General features: G+C 37.4%; 1 protein-coding gene across 3 annotated transcripts in view; it reads right to left on the bottom strand.

The window, feature by feature from the left end:
* Window positions 1-16,225, bottom strand: part of HDAC7 (histone deacetylase 7) — a 288,082-nt gene that overhangs the window by 196,378 nt on the left and 75,479 nt on the right. For 2 of the 3 annotated variants that reach the window (XM_063428246.1, XM_063428264.1), the window contains exon 2: window positions 15,712-15,826. The gene's annotated coding sequence lies outside the window, so the exon portion shown is untranslated. Of the gene's footprint in view, window positions 1-12,696; window positions 12,748-15,711; window positions 15,827-16,225 lie in introns of those variants that run through there. The other variant, XM_063428254.1, reaches the window with a different exon arrangement.

The raw sequence follows: 16,225 nt of genomic DNA, 5'->3' as shown, positions 1-16,225 counted from the left end.
CTTTGCCTAAGCTTCACAAACCTTAACTATGTCCCACTATATATCACACAACTCTTTTGTAGAAAGAGAAAATACTCTTTTCTATACTGATATGGAAATCACATTTAAAATATACACTTAAATACGTTTCTTTTATTAACCTAACCCTTACATCTCTACCTTAATCTTCCTGTTGATCAAAATATATCTATATTTTGTAATTTGGAAAACTCCTAAATGCTTAGAATGATGGAAACATTTGACATACTCATTACTCACTTCTTTAGCTCCTAACTAAAACTGTAAGCGTGCTGAGGATCATGGGAAGTAACATTTATCAAACAAGAGCAGGAAGCATATGAGGCACAGTTTGGATAGGATCATGGGAATTTCAATTCATTAAATAGGGGCAGGTTGCCTTTGAGCTCTATCCATACCTATTACAGGGTGGGAATGAAGGGTGAAACTCATGTCCTAAGCACATTACCAGGCTGTATTGTCAGCTTCTGTTGCAGCCAGGTGAAAGTACTAGGCGATGTGTCATAAAATCTTTCCGTTTCTGTGTACCTACTGTTATCTACTTTGTTTCCTTTGGCACAACTATCTGTTCTGCCTGCTGAACTGAGCACTATCTAAAACTCGTTTCCTCCTCAAGTGCAGTATTAGGTCACAAGCTGGTGTTGTGACAAGTCATTTTTCCCATGGCAACCCATGGAGGTCACAATGACAGAATGATGAGAAAGGAACCAAGAGATGAAAAGACCCATGCTAAATATAACGTTCTCTTGGTAACGTCAACGACTGTAGAAAAAATGTAGCATGCTGGACATTCCCATTACTGTATCCTGGGCAAGAATTCAACTAATATGCTTGTTCTAATCGAGTAATTTAAAATACAATGGTGAATATTAAGTAAATAAAATTGAAAATATAGCCTAATAGGATATCACACGCAGCAGTGGCAAACATTGCATGATTAGATTTGCTGAAATGTTCTTGCTTAGAACGTGTTTTTGTGATGGTGAAGTGGGTGATTAGTATCGGTGTATAAAATTATATTTCCTCTGATATTTTGTTTTTATAGGATTTTTCTTTTTTGCGGCCTAGATTTGTAAATTTTTGTCTAATAAACCTTTTTTTTAAAATAATAATAATAATAATAATAATAATAATAATTCTCTTGATTAATTCATTCCATTTCATACATGCCCCCATTTAGTACTTTAGATCAAACCAATCGAAATCTGTCCAATTTCACCTTTCACATACCCCCATTGCTACTGCTGATCAGAGAGGCGTTCATATACGTTTTATTTTTAATAAACTATCATTTTAAAAGGGCTGAAAAAACTTGTGTATTTGTATTTTAAGTAGAAGTTGGGGTGCCGGGCGGCCGGCACAGCTCACACATGCAGAGACCAACTGAACTGGCCGCACGGAGGATATTGGGGGCGGAGCCTAACCGGCAGCAGGGGTGGGGCTTAACACAGCCCTTACCCACTGCTGTTACTGCTGCACATGGAGGTGAAGCAAGAAGGAATCCCTGCTTCTCCAACTAACAGGCTCCAGGAAGGACTTCGGAGAATCCACCCCTCCTCCATCTCCTGTCTGTAAGTAAGAGAATGAGTGTGTGTGTGTGTGTGACTGTCTGCCTGTAATTGTGTGTGTCTGTGTGTGTGACTCTCTGCCTGCCTGTAACTGTGTGTATGTGTGTGTAACTGTCTGCCTGTAACTGTGTGTGTGTGTGTGTGTGTGTGTGACGGTATGCCTGTAACTGAGTGTATGTGTGTGTAACTGTCTGCCTGTAACTGTGTGTATGTGTGTGTGTAAATGTCTGCCTGTAACTCTGTTTATGTGTGTGTGTAACTGTCTGCCTGTAACTGTGTGTGTGTGTGTGTGTAGCTGTCTGCCTGTAACTGTGTGTGTATGTTTGGTGTTTGAGGCTTCATGCCTATAACTGTGTGTGTGTGTGTGTGTGTGTGACTGCATGCCTGTAACTGTGTGTGTGTGACTGTGTGTACCGGTCTGCCTGTGACTGTGTGATGCTGCCTGTAACTGTGTGGGTGTGGGACTGCCTGTAACTGACTGTGTGTGTGTAACTGTCTGCCTATAACTGTGTGTGACTGTCTGCCTATAACTGTGTGTGACTATGTATGTGGGACTGTCTGCCTGTGACTGTGTGATATTGCCTGTAACCGTGTGTATGACTGTCTGTCTGTGACTGTGTGATGCTGCCTGTAACTGTGTATGTGACTGTAACTATGTGTGTGACTGTCTGGCTACGACTGTGTGTGACTGCTTGTAACTGACTGTGTGTGTGTAACACTCTGAACAGTACAAAGACTTTGTAGGAAAGGGGCAGTACTGGGGTTTGTAGCAGGGGACTGACAGGGGTTTTACAAAGATTACAAATGTGTGCAATACATAAAAAAATGTGTTTGCAGGTGTTTCTAAAAAAAAAAAATGTTTTGGAGGGGGTTGTGGGGGGGAGGAGGGGGGAGGGAGGGGATGCCAAACACAGGATCCTCCCCGGGTGCCACATGGTCTAGGTACGCCCCTGCACCAAGAGAAAATTTAAATCCATTCTTTAAATGAGTTCCCACTGAAATCAGAACTTAACCTGTCTCAATTCATCTTTTGCGTGACTATATTAAGATATACTCACATTAATACGAGTTAATATAAATTAATGATATGCTTAATGAGCTGGTGAGATAGTTTATGTGGTAGCATCATCTGCAGTATCTGTTCAAACCTTATGGTTGGAGGTTAGGTCAAAAACAGGGTAATCTTAGTTTTTAGTTCTTCCATGGTTGATTCAAAATGAATTGTAAGTTAGGTAATAGTAGCATTTATTATTCAGCCCCTGTTGTGAATTAAAGTACTATATAAAATACTTTTTTATTTAATGTCTTCATTTCTTAGTTCCAATTACCAAAGATCAAACATTTAAAGATTCCAGTATGTATTATTTTGCAATATTCGTCTCAGTACAGAGTTATCAAGGCTCAGAATGACTAACTTGCTGCTTCACATACAAGAAAAATTTACTCTGTAGCTAAATTTAAAGTTTAAACCGCTAATGTAAACTTAGGCTCGAGAGTAAATAAACACAAAGAAAGCCACATATTTAGCATATGTTTTAATCATTTATTTATACTGTGCTCGCTAAATTTGCATCCTAGTGTGGGAGACATTTTGGCACAGATCTTGTTTCCTCTGGAGTGGGCCCACAAGTATATTCCAAACACCAGATATTGGTAGGATTTTGCATATTTTTCAACCATGTGATTTCCAAGTGTCAATAATTTTAACCTCAACTGAATTTTTGAAGAAGTAATCGTGTGTGTGGATAAGATGCACAAGGATATCCCATGGACAAAGTGAAAAAAAGGCATTTCAAATAAATTATGTATAATGATTTTCAGCAGTTGTGTGCTTTTTGTTGTTGTTTTACTATAATAAGTTAAATTGATTTATTACAGTAGCATGCACTCTTTTTCTAATGTTTATCAGTGTGATATGTTATTTTATACAAAATTATCAAACTGATGAATTCTTTTTGTTGCACAGAATGCTGCTTTAATGAAAAGTAGGACATTTGCAAAAATATTTGTTTAAAGTATATCTGTTATCACGCCCTAAGTTTGGTATCCAGTTTTTTGGGCGGAAATAAATTAGTCTATAGATTAAATAACAGAAATGTTATCACAAAATAGTCAGTGCAAAAAAAGAATTAAATGGAAAAAAAAACAAAAAACAAATAGCTCACCAATGTAGTAAAAAAGAGAGACATTTACTATGTAGTACAATACAAACTGCAAAAGTAATCTTAGACAAATACTAGGCCAATTTAAAGTGTGAATAACTACTCATAAATAGACTATGACTGTAGAGCAGAAACTATTATCCAATCAACATAGGTAATAAAATTGAATTGGCAAAGCCTTTTTATTCATACACTATAACAACTAATTCCATACCTATGGAGTCAGGGTGCTAACATACGATATCCTTATACCACTCCTCCATGCTTGTTTATATTCACTCATACTGGGTTATTCAATAAAGTTTGATTTGTTAGAAATTCAATGCGAACTTAACATTTTAGGTCAAAAGGGTGAATTGACAGCGATGTGTTCAGTTTAGTTATTCTGGTCTACAATTTGACATTCACTTGGAATTTTGAATTCCATACAGTTTACAGTTTTAAGAATAAAATAGATCTGTCATAGTTGCTCACTAAAATGTAAATTGTCCGGAATTCAAGGCAAATGAAATATTTTAGACCAATTTAAAAATAATTCTTAAAGTCGAGTACATTTCCAGATCAGCCATTTTGGCTTAAAATTAGAAATTTACATGGAATTACAAAAATTCTAATTTTAATAACGGTGAATTTTTTCTTGCTTTTGTAATTAAACTGTGAGCTCCTTCGAGCAAGGTCCTCAGCATCCCTTATTCCTATGTGTTGAAATTAAGTGTATGTTTTGTTTTTGGCTATTTATGAATTATAATATTGCTCATTGCTGTCCCTCTTATCCCTAGGCTGGGGTAGCAAAACACTTGCATGCAATAGTCTTAACTCTCAGAGTGTTGTGTTGTGCAATGGAGTATAGAGGGTTAATTGTCACTACTGGATAAAGCAGCTGGAGGGACATCCTGAAATGTTTACTGAAACTCTGAATCCAATCTATTCACAGCCTGCACGCTCCAAATGTGTGTTGGCCAGTATGCATTGCAGATGTGGATCTGCGGAATACAAGTTTGGATTTACTACTGGCTTTACAGATTCACACAGTTATTATTAACTAGAAGTGAAAGCACATTCAAACCTACAATTAAAGGAACACTATAGTATCAGGAAAACACAAACATATATGTATTCATAACACTATAGTGGCAGAACTACTGTTTAGGTCACTGGACCTCCTCCTTTTAATTTAAAAGGGTGAGTTTACACACCTGTTTTCCCATGCTCTGCGGGTCTCACCACGGCTGGCCCCGCCTCACCCCGCCTCCATGTCTGAGATCATCAAATTTGATTACTCAGCCAACTTAAATGTTTTCCTATAGGAAAGCATTGGGAGGCTATTGCGCATGTGTGGCAAAACGACGTCCTGTGCAAATCAGCATCTCCTCGTGGCAATGCATTGAATGAATGCATTATGGCGTGCATTAAGTATCTCCACACAGTGTATGTAAATGCAGTGTTTAACCCTGCGGGATAAGGCTCTAGATACCATAACCACTACATTAAGCTGTAGTTGTTATGGTGACTATAATGTCCCTTTAAATAAAATAAGGAGTCACTGTCTTTGCCTGATATGGGTTGACACTTAAGATAACACTACAATAACTCTTGCAGAAAATAATTATTGCTCGACAAGTAGGCATTGATGCTAATCATATGTAACTGAACTGACAATATCTCTTCCTCTGTCATTTGTGTGGCTAGGAGACATACTATGGCTTTTTATTATGAAGGTGATGTTGTACTATGTATGGAAGGATGTCACTTAATAAAAAATGGCAATACCGAATGTTTTACTTGGTGGCATGGCTATTGTTCTCATGTTCCTATAGGTCTAACTTGTTTTATGACATTTTCTTGTGTGGATTTATTTATTGTATGCATTTATTGTATGCATTATTGTTATACAATGCTGCAGAATATATTGGCGCTATGTTAGTAATAATCATAAAAACAATAATTAGTAGACACGTTCGGCCTCAGTTTCAACTACATGACTGCCTCTAGTGGTTGTTTAAGGAAAGGGCTCTAGAAATTAAGGAGCATTTATTGTCTTTTATACAGGTTTAGAAATTGCAAATCTGTCCAAGAATGAATTGTGTGGTCTCATGAAGTTATAGTAGTAATAATAATAAAAATAATAATAATTATTATTTATTAATCAAACCACACCATACACTTGCCATTATTACTAATAAAATTATCATGTGTTTGGATATACAAATTGTCACAAATCATCTAATATAGATCAAAGTATTAGGCTGATCACATATTTGAATATACCGATTATCTCAAGATGTATAATACAAATTAACTTATTTTGAGACTTGACTGTAAAATACATTTTTTTTCCACTTTAACAAATTAAACAATAAAGATGCCAACTCTTCCAAAATAAAAATACAGTAAATTGCAAAAAAAGTTTCAATGAATTCCCCAAAAGTGTTCCTTTCATAGCCAACCAATTGAACAGGGTCAGGGTTTCCTGCTTCTGAGGTCTGGTTGTCATAGAAACAGGAAATTGACGGGAAATGGCTGCTTCCTGCTTGCACAGGAAGTGCCCCTGTGTCGCGCCAGTCATCCGAAAACAAACAGAGATGGCTTTTAACAGACGGAGCCCACCGTAGTGGGAACATACAAAGAAGTTGTTGGGAGGGGGAGAAGTACTGGGGACACAGAGCTGACGAGAGATAAAAGAGCCTGATATGGGATGAAAAGTGTTGACTTTTCTTGAAAGGAAATGACTAGAAATGTTAGAAGTTAAAATACATGAAGTCATCCCCTTAACTTTGTCCTTCCTGTTATTTTTTTTGTTATAACTATGCTATAAGGTAATGTATCAATAATAAGGGTATTCAAAACAAGCTCAACGTCCACATATATATGTTTGGCCAACAAACAAAACAACACCATGAAAAAGGGATTTCATTATCTGGAGGACATGTTTTAATACAATTAAGTAGATATAAATTGCTTATCAAAATTGAAAAAAAATCTAAATATGATAAAAAAAAAACTTACATACCATTTTCGATCACAATACTTGGGGATTTCTTAAAATATTTTTTGTTTTGTTTTTTTCCTGATTCGTTAAATAATCGTACAATATAAGATTTTATCTTTAAATAAGTAATCACCATAAAATACAGCAATTTCTCGGAACTTTCGCTGATTTGAATAGCAGTTTGTTTACTGCCAGTTAGCATAACGCTAGATTGGAAATCTATTGTTGGAACTGCAAATCCCAACACTACCAGCCCAGAAAACAGCTGGAACTAGCTGCTACAAGGCAGGTTTATATAGTATTATAACTTGAGTTTTTGTCTATAGTATGAGAAGAGACAGAATGGTTTTCTCTTCGTTCTAATAGGATATCCAAGTGCATTAGACAGCTAAATAAACCAAGTATAATTATCAAGTACTACTGGAACATGATAAAGAGAGACTTTCAATAGGACACATTATACAGTTATCGAGGAGTTGTCCTATATCAAGAAACTAGTCCGAAGAATAATAAAGTTTAATAAACTGATCCAGCTTCATGTACCTCCGCGTGGTAGAAGGTATAGATAAATGCACCATCTTTTCTTCACCCTGAATGCTTTAAATGTCTCCTGAAAACACTGAATCTCTATGTCAACCCACCATCTAGTGGTGCAATTATCCCTGTCGCAGATATTCCCAACCACGTATATTCATGCAGTTCTAGTTACACTGTCACAGAGTATAAAAAGGGGTTATATCCATGTTAAAATGTTAGGTTAGTAAGGTTCTGACCTGTAGAGGTTACTTTCAAAGTGGGAATGGAATTCAGAACAGGAAGTGCAAATTATACAACTAACACAACATGTGAAATCAGTATATAGATCTAATAATTTCATTTTGCTTTAAATTGTGGAGGGTTAAGGCTGAGTGCTGGGTTGTAGGGCTTTCTAAAAACAGGGCATACAAGTGAAATGACTTTAAGTGCAGATATTGCAGTAGAGGTTGCTGTAGAGGTAGAATATGATGGAGAATCAGAGTCATTTACATGCAAAAAGGATTTATGAATGTTATCTCTTTAAGGACACGTGACAGAAATATTCTGTCATGATCCCCTTTTATACAAGAAGTTGTGTTCTTAAGGGGTTAAATGTTGGCTCACTGGAACCCATAATAACGATTCCGTACTTTACTCTAAGGGGAGAGTATTCAATGTGTGGAGTTGAAAATGGAAGATGATAAGACAAATACAATAATCTAAGGCACTAGTATCTCTTGTAGTTTATATATAACTAAGCAATATAGAGTAAAAAGCAAGTCCAAAACATTAAAGTACTTAGAATATACTTATATTACATAGAGGAAAGAGAAATGTGATTTGAAAGTCTCCAAATATATACAGAACGTACACTTCCTGTAATAACAAACATCATTTCACAGGTATTGCTAAACACGTTGCAGCTGCTTTGCTTACATCAGGAAATACAATGTAATTATACGTTATAGAGCAGGCGTGACAGAAATGGGACCTGTGCTCAATCACCACAGCAGGCCTCTTGCATCACAGTCTTTGTCAAACATAGTTTTTCCCCTTGTTATAGTATATTTACACATACATGCTCTTTGTATGTTATCCATAAGTTTATTATATATGGAACAAGAGTATTTGCCCACTTAAAACGACAGACACTAAATGTATGAATAACATTAAACAAATAATAAATATGATAAACTGTATGTGTAAAATCAGTGTACAATACACTTGAGAAATACTTTTCTCTACCCTTACTCCAAGCCCACCTCAATGACTTTTTTGTGGTTGAAGATGAGGACTTATTGTGCTGCAGGTGAAGGCACACTTACCTAGGTAAATACCTTTTTGAGTGCTCAAGGCTTTGGTGCAGCAGAGGCACCTACCTGGGTATTTTTTTTTTTAATTGAGACATATTTATCAGTGCATTAAATAAAACATCAGTGTCCTATCTCACCCAGCCAGTGTCCCACTTCTCCAAGATGCCAATACAAAATAAAACACAAAAAGGAAAAGACAATTTTAACAGTGCAATTAACTAATTAATTAACTAACCCCAATAATGCACATTGTATTGTTACATGCCAACTCTACTTTGCATATGCAACTGGTAATAATGTATGTATAGGAGTATGCAACTCTAAAATGTATGACAGGTGTTAGGCTGGCAGTAGGTTGGCGTGACTTATATCATGAAAATGACTAAAAAAATCTATTTTTATTTTTCACTGTTAAAAATATTAAAAAGTTTCTTATACTTTGAAAACATTAGTCACCCACACCACTATAGTCACCCACACCACTTCAGCTCAATGAAGTGGTCTGGGTGTCAGGTCCCTCTAGGGTTAACCCTGCCTGATGTAAACATAGCAGTTTCTGAGAAACTGCTAAGTTTACATCTGGGGTTAAGCCAGCCTCTAGTGGCTGTCTTCCAGACAGCCAGTAGAGGCGCATCGGCAATGATTGAGGCATATTAGCACGCAGAGCGTCCATAGGAAAGCATTGAAAAGTGAGTGTGTGCGTCTGTCAGTGAGTGCGTGCGTCTGTCAGTGTGTGTGCATCTGTCAGTGCGTGTCCAAGTAATAGTGTGTGTGTGTGTATGTCATTGTTTGTCAGTGTATATGAGAGTGTGTGTCTGTCAATGAGTGTATGCATCTGTCAATAAGTGTATGCGTCTATCAATGAGTGTATGCATCTGTCAGTGAGTGTATGCGTCTGTCAGTGAGTGTGCGTCTGTCAGTAAGTGAGCGTCTGTCAAAGTGCGGCCTTGACAGGAAGGGGTGGGGAAAATGTAAATTATGGGGGAGAGGGGGGGGGGGGGGGGCGTCCAAGCACCATCCTGCAGGGTCTAGCAAGCTATTAACATAGCAGGGGATAAGAAAATCTTAATTAAATAGAACTTGCAATAAAGAAAGCCTAAATATGGCTCTCTTTACAAGAAGTGTTTATGGAAGGCTGTGCAAGTCACATGCAGGGAGGTGTGACTAGGGTTCATAAACAAAGGGATTTAACTCCTAAATGGCAGTGAATTGAGCAGTGAGGCTGCAGGGGCATGTTCTATACACCAAAACTGCTTCATTAAGCTAAAGTTGATCAGGTGACTATAGTGTCCCTTTAAATATTTCTGCACCATACACTGGATTTACTTTTATATTCTGCTCTGTATGGCTGAGCAAAAACTCATCAAATTTTATCCTTGTCGGAATATGCCATCCACTCCTGGGGATATGGTGACAAATTCCCTTGAGGATATGATTTGTGTTGTTGCCCAGCACTATATAAAACTATTGTGAAAGAAACACATTACGTTTTCTTCTAATTGTAGAACATTGCCATTTAAGTATCCCCTTCAATTCCTATTTGAGTATAAACATTTTTATTTTCATGTATTTTGAGTATGAAAATTAGTACATAGTGTATTACTTACCCTCACATATATTCTAGTTATGATAACTAGCCTGAAAAACTATCTGCTAAAAGTCACTAGTCATTGATATAATACCTGCAAACTTGATGAAAATGTAAGCTCACTCCTGCTTTAAAACAGTAAAGAAAGATTCAGTGGGTCATATTATTCCTACAGTCCAGGAGGGGATGGAATGAATGGACTCTACAATTTCACTGTTAGTCCAAAATATGAAAGAGTGCAGTTTTAAATACCTTGATTTTAGAAAGATATGATCTGGATATTATGCTCAAATGCAGATATTATTTATAGATTATGTTGCCATTTTCAGTAAAATGTGCTAGTAGTGCATTCAGGGTCCTTGCAAATAAATATAATCAAGGTATTTGACCATTTTTATTAATCTTTTTGACACACCTACTGCAGACATTCTTTTTAGGTTCTGTTTCCATTTTCAGTAAGATGTTCTAGTAATGTATTCAGGGTGCTTGCTAATGCCTATAATTAAGGTATCTATTTTTGTCACACCTACTGTATGTGAGAAAGGTAGAAGTTTTGCTATGTGCAACATTTCAGACCCTGTGTGAAATATTGCAACAAAAGACACTGCATACTATGTAAAACTTTTAATTTCCCCAACTATTATTTTTTTTTTTTTATAAAGGATGAACGAATAAGAAATACGCTTACAGAATTACAATTTTTACGTTTTTAAGTTTGTCGTCAAAGCAAGCTGTGCAAAAAAATGTAGCGATATGATATGTTTAAAGCTATGCGTTCCTAGCTTTAAATAAATGTTTTGCTAAAAATGTTTCTATCAAAAAAGTATAAAAAGTGCTTGATAGTGAAGGGGTTAATACAACAATTATGGTAAATATACAGTTACTAGGAACATACACTCCTCTTTACATATAAAGTCAAATTTAAACAAGACCTCTCTAAAACCTTTTGTATCAGTTTGATGGTGTTTGTCATATTAGGTTTTGTAAACCCACTGTTTTATGTATCTTCTGCTGTGAAAATGTCTGACATTTTTGTAACTAATACTTATGACATAGGCCTTTACATTGCATTTCCATGCATTTCTGAACATTACATTTTTTCCAACAAATTAGAAACACATTTTCCTTATCAAATGATGGTAAACAGAAGAGACTAGAAGAATTCGACTTGTATGTAAACTATTTCCATGCTTTCTGCAAAATAATAATGTGTGAACTCTGTTGTGTCAACTTTGAAGTAGTTATGACCTGTTATCCCACTAGGGGGAGCATGGAATCAAGTTGCAGTATCATATATAAAAAAAATGTTGGTAAAGTAATTTAGGGCTATAAATGTGGTCACATCTGCCTCACACATTTGAGCTCTGTCTGTAACAATACAATACAATAATGTTTCCTCATTGCTCGTGTGTAAAACTGCTGGGTGAAGATGAAGGGAGGATGGAACTTGTTTTGTGGATTTATAGGAGACAGCAATCTTAAGGACTAGCAATAAATTTTAAAGTACTCAGGCATTGCATGAAAATATCATGTGGTGGATACCATCAAAAAGCAAAGATGGCTGCATTCTACCTTAATTGGCATCAACATATGCACACTTTAATCCATGATAAACGCTTACCAGACATCCGCTGGTAAACCATCAATACCAGACTGATAGTAAGGGGGGTAAAAGAGGATGACTATTAAGAAAATGCTGTGCAGTCAATACATATAACACTCTAGTTTGGGCTTCTATATGTGTCTTATATTAAAGGAACAATACAGCGTTAGAAATCCAAACATGTATTCCTAACCCTATAATGCTCCTTGATCTAAAAACAATTTAAGGCTTATCAGGGGCTGTAAATTTCGATTCAAGCGACTTTGTCATTTAGGTAATTTTGAAAATCAATCGTATATTTTCTATTGAAAATTTCAATTTTGGATATTGATAAATATATCAATGGATATTGATAAATGAGTTTTCATGCATAGAAACACCAAAACTCCACTGAACAGTATGGACATGTCACCAAACCACTGAGTATATGTCTATCAAACTCTGAGTGCTTGTCATCTAAACAGCGGGTGGAGGGGCATATCTACTAAACAGTAAAAACATATCTACGGAACAGTAAGTGCATGTAGAGTAAACAGTTAGCAGCCATCAGCTGCTCACTGTGATTAAAAACTAGTGACTGGTGGGCGGAGCCTAGGGCTTGAAACAAACGGTCGCACACTGCATGTGCTCCAACTTTGATTATCGCTAACAATCGATTAAGCCAGACTTACAGCCCTGAAACGGGTCTTAGAGTTGATCCGACGAACATGGGCAGAAAAAACAAGTGGCAGAAGCCGTCAAAACCCCAGCTGGGCATGAATATAGGAGACATGCTTTGTCAGGTACATGGAGTGGCTGGGCCAAAGATGGCCAACTATCTGGGAGAAGGAGAAGATCTGCTCTACGAGGTGGCTGTGGACTTACCTTCACGGCCACCAACTCCCACGGAGTCCAGATTCCTAACCTGTCACGATACGGGGCACTGAGGGATCTACTTACCAACTTGCAAAAGAATATTCAGGCCGACATGGCCTCCCTCCGCACCGATCCCACTGGACAGACTGAGCACCCTAGAAGCACCCTAGAAGCATCTTCTGATTGCCAAGCACGGAGAATAGCCACTGTGGAAACTACAATGCAGTACCTGCAACAATAGCAAGCCCTGTCTGAGCAGAGATTTGCAACTCTGAAAGATATGAGGTGCAAGAAGAACCTCAAGATAAGAAACATTCCAGAGGAAATACCGGCGGTGGAACTCCCGCATCTGGTAAGGCACTGTCACGCTATTATTGCCTAAACATGCTAAAAATTTCATCCTAGATGGAGTTTTCTGCATACCCAAAACTAAGAAAGCCCTTGACACAGCCCTTGACACAAAAGATCTGATATTACACTTCCAAAATATGAAGGATAAATCATCATTGATGACTTCGCTTTAGGGGGTTTCCCAGTATGCATTTGAAGGCATGACCATCTCATTCTATGTGGACATCTCCGGTAGGACATTATCATGGAGAAGATCGCTGCAACCATTCACCTCCCTATTCCGAGAACATGAGATTCAATACAGCTGGAGGTCACCACGTATCCTCCAGATCACACACGGAGGCAACACTTACACAAATCAAGGTATGCCTGGAGCACATGCCCACCTGGAGACCCTTGGCCTTCCTCAAGATTCTCTGTGACCAAAGAAAACCATGGCTGCAGCCCAAAGATAGGACCCGAAGAACATCACTCCATTCATACCTCAGTGGGTTGAAGCAGATGCCTATGCACCTACCTAAGAACTCCCACAGTCTGCCCCACATTGCACTTATAAAAGTTCAGGACTGTACATAGTTCACCTTATGTCAACTTACTTACTAACTTTATTAACTTACTTACTTATCTTTACCATGATTTATGTTTAGTTCATTAGAGAACAAAGCAAACTCAATAATGATGGCATTAAGACCAACACCCCCTCCACCGCCCCCCCCCGAACCTCAACCAGTGAAGCGCCATAGGCATAATGCCTTTCAGATGCATTGAGGTGTTAAAATTCAGGGATAGCAGCCCCCCGTACTCAGCACCTAATGTTTACCAAAAGACATACCAGTTCTACAGGGGCCCTCTAGTACCACTCTGAGTTCCCCTCATCTTCAACTACCCTAACCTATATAATCACCCCGGCCTGTTGGCCTACACACTTACTAATTGTGAGCATGTTCTTATATATTGGCTTCACAATTTACAAGTGCCGCGTACTCAACAGCGCTAGTCCCACAGGCCCACTGGCAGGCAAGAATTAATGATCTGTCACCTAGCCTCTGTAAACCCAAAAAAACCTCAGCTCACTGACTATATGCACATTACTGTGCATTTTATATTGTGTTAACCTCATAACAGTCATTGCTCTATGACAGTGAGTTTGAGTAAAAAATAAAGAATTTAAAAAAAGAAAGAAAAAACTAGTGACTGGGCTGCAATTGCTGTACAGATCTCACCCGCTTCATACCCCCACCATGCTCAGTAATCAAAGGTTTGTCTGGCCAAAATGCGGATGATATTAATCCCTTGGTGACCAGACCATTTTTCAATTTTCTTACCGTTAAGGACCAGGGCTCTTTTTACATTTCTGTGGTGTTTGTGTTTAGCTGTAATTTTCATCTTACTCATTTACTGTACCCACACATATTGTATACCGTTTTACTCGCCATCAAATGGTCTTTCTATTTTCATCATATCATATAATTTACTATAAAATAAATACTTTTATATATATTAGAAAATATGATGAAAAAATGTAAAAGAACACACTTTTTCTAACTTTGACCCCAATATCTGTTACGCATCTACAATAGCCAAAAAACACCCATGCTAAATAGTTTCTAAAGTTTGACCTGATGAAAAGTATTTTTAGAAAGACCATTTAATGGCGAGAAAAAACGGTATATAAAATGTGTGGGTACAGTAAATGAGTAAGAGGAAAATTACAGCTAAACACAAACACCGCAGAAATGTAAAAACAGCCCTGGTCCCAAATGGTAAGAAAATTGAAAAGTGGTCTGGTCACTAAGGGGTTAAGTTAACACAAGGTACCACCTAGCACCCATTACATGTGATTTCACCTATGTGTGTCCAGGCAAACCTGTGTACTAGAGTTTAGTGCTTAAGAATTGATTCAAACTGTTGTTTTTATAGGCCAAGCCTGCAAATGTGTCAAGTAAAATTAACTGATCCAACACACAAATCATAGGCTTCTACCCTAACACAGAATGGGCCAGAGAATGTGAATAGAGTAGAACATATTACCAAGCATTAGGAGGGCGGCGCTCAATGCAAATAGACTTCAGAGAGATAAAAGATACATAGGCAAAGTCGAGAGCAAGGAGCCTGAGTAAACACGATTAATAATACTGGCCAGGTCAAGGGTCACTGAAACAAGGAATAATGATCCACTGACTGGGCCAAATACCAAACTCTATCAAACACAGTAAACATGCTAGAGGACAAGAAACCACAATATTACAAGATGGACAAGTTAGTTCAACTTTTACAGCAAAGTATTTAGGATTTGGCCACCATTTTGCTGCACCCGTAAACTCTTGTGTACACGCAGAAACAAATTTAATTCCATGTGGCCATCTACAATCAAAAGGATTGGGTTGCAAGAGTGAGAGGGCAGCATTCAGAGGTTATAAATGCCATCAAAACTCTGACAAACATAGATGCATTGTTTGAAGAACCAAAACAAGCAGCTGCCCCCGTGTTCTGCTGAATGAATAATAAGCATCACCAAAAAGCGTCACCATGAATATCATAAATGGTATTTGAAAGGTAAAGCATAGCATAAAACCAAAAGGGACTATAATGTTACACATATATGAACATGACTGTGTGTGTGTGTATGTGTGTATGTGTGTATGTGTGTGTGTGTATGTGTATGTGTGTATGTGTATGTGTATGTGTGTGTGTGTGTGTGTGTGTGTGTGTGTGCATGGAGGAGGTTTACAAAACATCAGTACTCACCAATTTTCTTTTACTTTCCAGGTAAAGCAACAATTGGAAATATCACAGATAATCAGGGAGAGCTCCCACGCAATGTTCTTTATTGAGAGTGGTTATTGCCATTACTGTTGAAGCTCTGAGGAACAAAATAAAGAAGAGATTTAAATCACATTGGAATTCATAACCTAAATATATAATATGTGATATTGTGTCCTAATCACAATAGGCTATGTTTGGGTTCATACATGGAGTCATTTTTCGGGGGTGCATATATTGTCTAATGTAATAAACAGGAATAATTTTCTTTGATGTCAGTAGCATCCTCGTGCAGTTCTCTGCTTCTTTAAACGTGCTTCTATTAATCAATAGATTAAATAAATCAATCTATATATTGTTTCTGAGAATTTTATTTTGTTGAATTGTAGCTTCTTTTATTGTATAGTTTTATTGTTACATACTTTAGTTTAAGCATTGTAAGATCATACAGGTCTCACAACTTTAAAGGAGTACTCTAAGCACCATAGCCACTTGTGCA

The sequence above is a fragment of the Pelobates fuscus genome, chromosome 1, assembly GCF_036172605.1.
Source record: "Pelobates fuscus isolate aPelFus1 chromosome 1, aPelFus1.pri, whole genome shotgun sequence".
NCBI classification, from domain to species: Eukaryota; Metazoa; Chordata; class Amphibia; order Anura; family Pelobatidae; genus Pelobates; species Pelobates fuscus.
Note: the sequence above shows the minus strand (reverse complement) of the source record. Positions and strands in the feature narration are given on the sequence as shown.